We start from the raw sequence: 5,192 nt of genomic DNA on the forward strand, positions 1-5,192 counted from the left end.
TCTTTGGCCACCATGGGAGGAGAGGTTGAAGGGTCTTTTGGGGCTAAGTAGAGAGGCAGTTTTTTGCCTAATTTCAGGTCATTTATGGTGAAGAAAATCTGTGCAGGGTCGTTCATGTGCTCCATATGGGATGATGAAGAATCATCAGCATGATGTTGTTGGTCAGCCATGGAGTTCAGTTCTTGGGATTGTATGCCATTTTTGGTCACCATTTTTATGACACCATTATCTGCAGATTCAGCCTCCATTTGCTTGCTCTTTTCACCAACCTCAGCTGAGGCTTCATCAACTACTGCAAAATATGCAAACAAGTAGAAAAAAAACTTCAGAATAGACATAATTAAGATCATAGAAAGAACTTAGAATGAGATCTTGAGTTTGAATTAGTAGCATTTTCTGTTGAACTTCACCATAACATAACAAGGAATAGAAGAAGCAAGATTAGACAAGAAGCCACTCTGCCACCCATCTCTCTTGCTTGGTTGAAACAGATTCAAGTTTTCTTCAATTTCTGCTGACTGCAATATAAGATGACATTGAGATTAAAAAAAAGTGGTGTGGTTAACTTTTACTCTTGGAAGTAATTGATGATGTGTTGATTTTTCATTTGTCTATGCTTTCATGTGGGCCCTTGCTTAGTTTTCCTTTGTATTATTACAATTGAAGGAACTTTGATGTTATTGGATGAAAATATTCAATATCTATTCTTATAATTGGTTGAGTTATCATTAGTGGATAAACCTTCCTAAGCTTTTATTAGTGTTATTAATGAATTTGGGTTTCTCTCTCATTTTTAAATAAAATTATAAATAAACTTAGGTCACTTTACTCTATATTATATCATTTTTCTTGAAATTTATAATCATAGTTTGTTTTTGAATTAAAGAGAAATCGAAGCCGTTTTCAATTCAAAAAAAGAACGAAGTAGGTGAGGAATATACACACAAAATAGAAAAAACTAAAGCTAAAGAAAGTTTTCCAATTAAAAGAAATGGTAGAGATATCATCATTTTTTTTTTTAAAAAAAAGGGGGATTTTGTTCGACCACAGGAGACCTTTGTTCTGATATTGTCTTAGAGCCGCGAGTTGGATCTGTGAACTCCCACAGAAGAGGATCGATTATTTCTCTCCAACTACCAAATATTTTAAAGAATTCAACCAACTGCATTACACTATAAAATGTTCCTGCCATTTGATCTAGAAGTACAAAAGCTTTCCTTTATAAAATCTTCAACATATCCTGGAAAGGAAGGAGATAAGTGTCAAAGAGAATGCCAGATGGAAGATGAAAAAGGGCAATGAAGTAGAAGATGGTCCAATGATTCATAGCGCTCCTTTTTGCAAAGAATCCACCAGTTTGGCCTCAGTTGGCTTCACAAACTATAATTACAAATTATAATCATAGTTTGTGGAGTCTAATTATAAAAATTCTAGAGGTACTAAGTTGACCTATATATAATAATGGTCATTGGGATTACGAGAAAAAGTAAATGACCTCAGGAAATGAGTTCAAAGCATGGTATCCACTTATCTCCAAGGGATAGCTTGAGGGGCTTGGGACATCAAGGAATATCCTGGCGTAAAGGCCAAAGGGCGACCGACCTCTCGATGATGATGATGATAATAATAATAATAATAATAATAATAAAGAAACATGGTGGCCACCTGTCTAAAATTTAATATATCTTATGTAATTATTTGGCAACAAAAATAATGTTCTATAGAAGGTTGGTTTCAAGTGTATAGTTGAGGTGCATGCGTGCAAGCTGCCTAGACACTCGTAGATAAATCAATAAATTAGGAGGAATCGTGAAGTTTTTAAGGGTACCTCAACATCAAAGGCGTAAAAGTTATTCTCGACCATGCATGCAAACTCGAGAGTACTAGTGCTACAACATTTTATGGCACCGAGCAGGTAGGTCGTAAATTAGTAGATGCTCTCTTTTAGTTGTTTTAAGAGCTTATTGTGAGACTTTCTTTTAAATACTGTAGTAGCAAAAATTACTTACCGCAAATGTATGAGTTAAATAGGAATTAGTAATAGGAATGTTGTCCTGATGAAGAGGAAGGTAAAATCAGGGGTCATTTAGAGACTTGAGGGACACTTATTTCTGGCCAGTCAATTATTTGTGGGTCTCCAAACATTCAATCATTTTCCTGCACGTTTAAATTTGAGGCACTGGGAAGGCAATAGTCGACAAATGCCGATATAATTCACTCTTGTAGTGTACAGCACCAACCATTGCTTTAATAATTCATCGATTGGGCCATTGAAAACTCAGACTCCTCATAAGATATTTCGAGACTAATAAATAATTCATCTGTTTGCATTTGCATACAATTAAACACCACCACACATTTTGAATCTGAGGCATCTGAGTGAAAGGACTAATAATTTATAATATGATGGTGGTCAAATTCAAAAATCGACACGTTACGTCCAACTCAGTTCGGAGTCACTAGAAGTCACAAAACAAACCCTTCATACCCACCGACCGCTGATTCGCACTGAGCTGAGATGAATAAATAATATCATCCGACCTAAAGTCCGACCACCGACCTCGGGCTCCACAACTATAATCGTTGGTCGGAACAGTTCCAATGGTCTTGTCTCCTCTGCCTGCCTATAAAAGGGACATTCCGTGCCACAAATCAAGTACGCAATTTTGTTCGAGACCGACTTACTACAGCTCGAACTCACTCTAACTTGGGCGTTGGAATGTTTGTTCCCTGTACAAGTCCCACGGTGGTTTGAGGTCGCACTTTGGCAACTCGCTCTGGTTATCTCGTGTGACTGACCTTAGCTCGGCGGATATCTGCATCAACATAATACAAGTGAGCTACCTCTCTCATTGTCAATTAGTTTTAAGATGTAACTCCATGAATATTGACAGAGCTCGAAAGTTCAAACGTGCATCCAGTTTAAAAGGAGGGAAAGATAACGTTTATTGCAATAATTGGATGATTCCATTTTGAAGCAGGGTAAAGATTAAAATCACAAAAGGTTATTTGAGGACTGTACGTAAAAAAGTAAATTCCATCCTCCGATGTCTATTTATACATAGTAACAATTTGTGGTTGTTCTAAGAAAACACATCAAAGGAGGGACTTGAATTTTAGTGAAGATATTCAAAGACATGAAGGGGCTTGTCTTCATCGCTTTCCTCTCACTTCTATTGGTGAGCAATTCCATTAATCTCTTGCATGCATTGAGCTAAAAACACATTTTGATTTTTGAAGGGCATTTGCTTGATATGTTCTAATTCACCATTTTTATGTGGAATGATATGAAAATTATTGTACATTGAAACATATGTGAATCTAGACCATGATATAATGGATTTAGAAACATATTTTACAGTGCAAAATCTTCTCATCCCTTTCTCTGTTGCTCTCTTTATGGGGTATTTAGATTGGAAGTACCATAGAGTCAAGACGTGAGCCAGGAGATCGTAAGTGGAGATGTGATAAAAGATGAGTCGATATTGCCTCAAGCAAATAACTATGATGATTCAAAGCCTCATCTGGAGAGTGGAGAGCCTCTTTTTAAAGATGTAAAACTTCAATCAAACTTCTGGAACACTCGTGAAAGTGGGGAGCCTCTCTTTAAGGATGTAAAGTCTCAACCAAATTTCTGGTATACTCGTGAAAGTAGAGAGCCACTCTTTAAAGATGTAAAGCCTCAACCAAACTTCTGGAACACTCGTGAAAGTGGAGAGTCTCTCTTTAAAGATGTAAAGCTTCAACCAAACTTCTGGTACACTCGTGCCCTTAGAGAGCCTCTCTTTAAAGATGTAAAGTCTCAACCAAACTTTTGGAACATTCGTGTCAGTGGAGAGCCTCTCTTTAAATATGTAAAGCCTCAACCAAACTTATGGAATACTCATGAAAATCAAGAGCTTTTCTTTAAAGATGTAAAGCCTCAACCAAACTTCTGGAATACTCATGAAAGTATAGAGCCTCTCTTTAAAGATGTAAAGCCTCAACCAAACTTCTGGTACACTCGTGAAAGTGGAGAGCCTCTCTTTGAAGATGTAAAACCTCAACCAAACTTCTGGTTCACACATGATGTTAAACCAGAAGAGTCGTCCTCCCGTGATCAACAAAAACCTCTCTTTAAGCTGGATATAAAGCCTCAACCAAATTTACCAAAACAAGTCATTTAAGGATAAGGATGGGAATGAGAATCTTCAAAGTGAAGCCTGAAGACACATTGAGTGAAGAGTACCTTAAATGCTGCAAGCAAATGAAGAAGATTTAACCGTGAGATTGGTGGAATAGTACATTGTACATCTAGGCTTGCATAATGTTCGTTTTATCTTGTGTGTGATGTTCCTAGCCGATCTTAATTACGCAACTTGTGTGATGTTTGTATGATATGTTTTTCTTCCAAATCCATGTAGAATTATAATAAAAGAACTCTCTCAAAGTTTCACTTTCCACTGCTTATCTTTCGGTTATGATTTATGCTCATTGATATTGATAAAGATAAAATTTCGCCAAAAGGACACGTCATCGACATTTCAATAGGAAGCCGCACACATGTACGAAACTAGGCAAGAGTTCGGAAAACTTGTGCAATAGAATTGCCGAACTCAATTGTTTATTTACAGGACTTTGTGAACTTGGTTCCAACATTCAAATGAATAACCGTGCAACCGTATCTCGTCTTTAATACGTATCTCACACCTAAAATCTCGAAAATAACTGTCAATTTGAATTCTTTACAATGATGGTTATCTTGACTCTCTATAAATACCCTCAAATTAAAAGGGAAAGGTATACGCAAACCTTGATATTGAGATTTCTTGAGCAAATTATATCATGTACTGACAAGACAAGACTTTCAGAGTGCAAACTCATTTTTGCAAGATTCTTCGAGTGTTCTCGAAGATCGTATTGGTAAATCAATTTTTCTGGCTAAAACAATCATTTATGATAATGCATTCTTTTTTCTAGCTTTTGAACATTATTACACATGGCATAAAACAGGGGAAAGTTTTCTAATATTTCAAAGATTGGTGATAGGCATGCTTCGAGGGATCTCATTTGACAGCTTAATCAACCTGATAATGAAGAAGATCAATATAAGGTCTTCATGCAATGATATTTTTCTGTCTACTTGCATAACTCTAATTATCCCTAATAATATTCTCAAAAAAGAAATTATCCCTAATAATATTTAAGGCAAT

At 36.3% G+C, this 5,192-nt stretch overlaps 1 long non-coding RNA gene across 2 annotated transcripts; it reads left to right on the plus strand.

Annotated features, from left to right (window-relative positions):
• Positions 1 to 2,448: 2,448 nt before the first annotated feature.
• LOC148207661 (uncharacterized) lies at positions 2,449 to 4,442 on the plus strand. 2 transcript variants are annotated; one of them, XR_015787736.1, is made up of 3 exons: positions 2,449 to 2,835; positions 2,982 to 3,179; positions 3,413 to 4,442. It is a non-coding gene; the product is annotated as an uncharacterized LOC148207661 (long non-coding RNA). The 2 variants fall into 2 exon arrangements; XR_015787735.1 differs by having other exon boundaries at positions 2,449 to 3,179.
• Positions 4,443 to 5,192: the final 750 nt, after the last annotated feature.

Source organism: Momordica charantia, unplaced genomic scaffold, assembly GCF_013281855.1.
Source record: "Momordica charantia cultivar OHB3-1 unplaced genomic scaffold, Mcharantia_2.0 BLBB01000117.1, whole genome shotgun sequence".
NCBI classification, from domain to species: domain Eukaryota; kingdom Viridiplantae; phylum Streptophyta; class Magnoliopsida; order Cucurbitales; family Cucurbitaceae; genus Momordica; species Momordica charantia.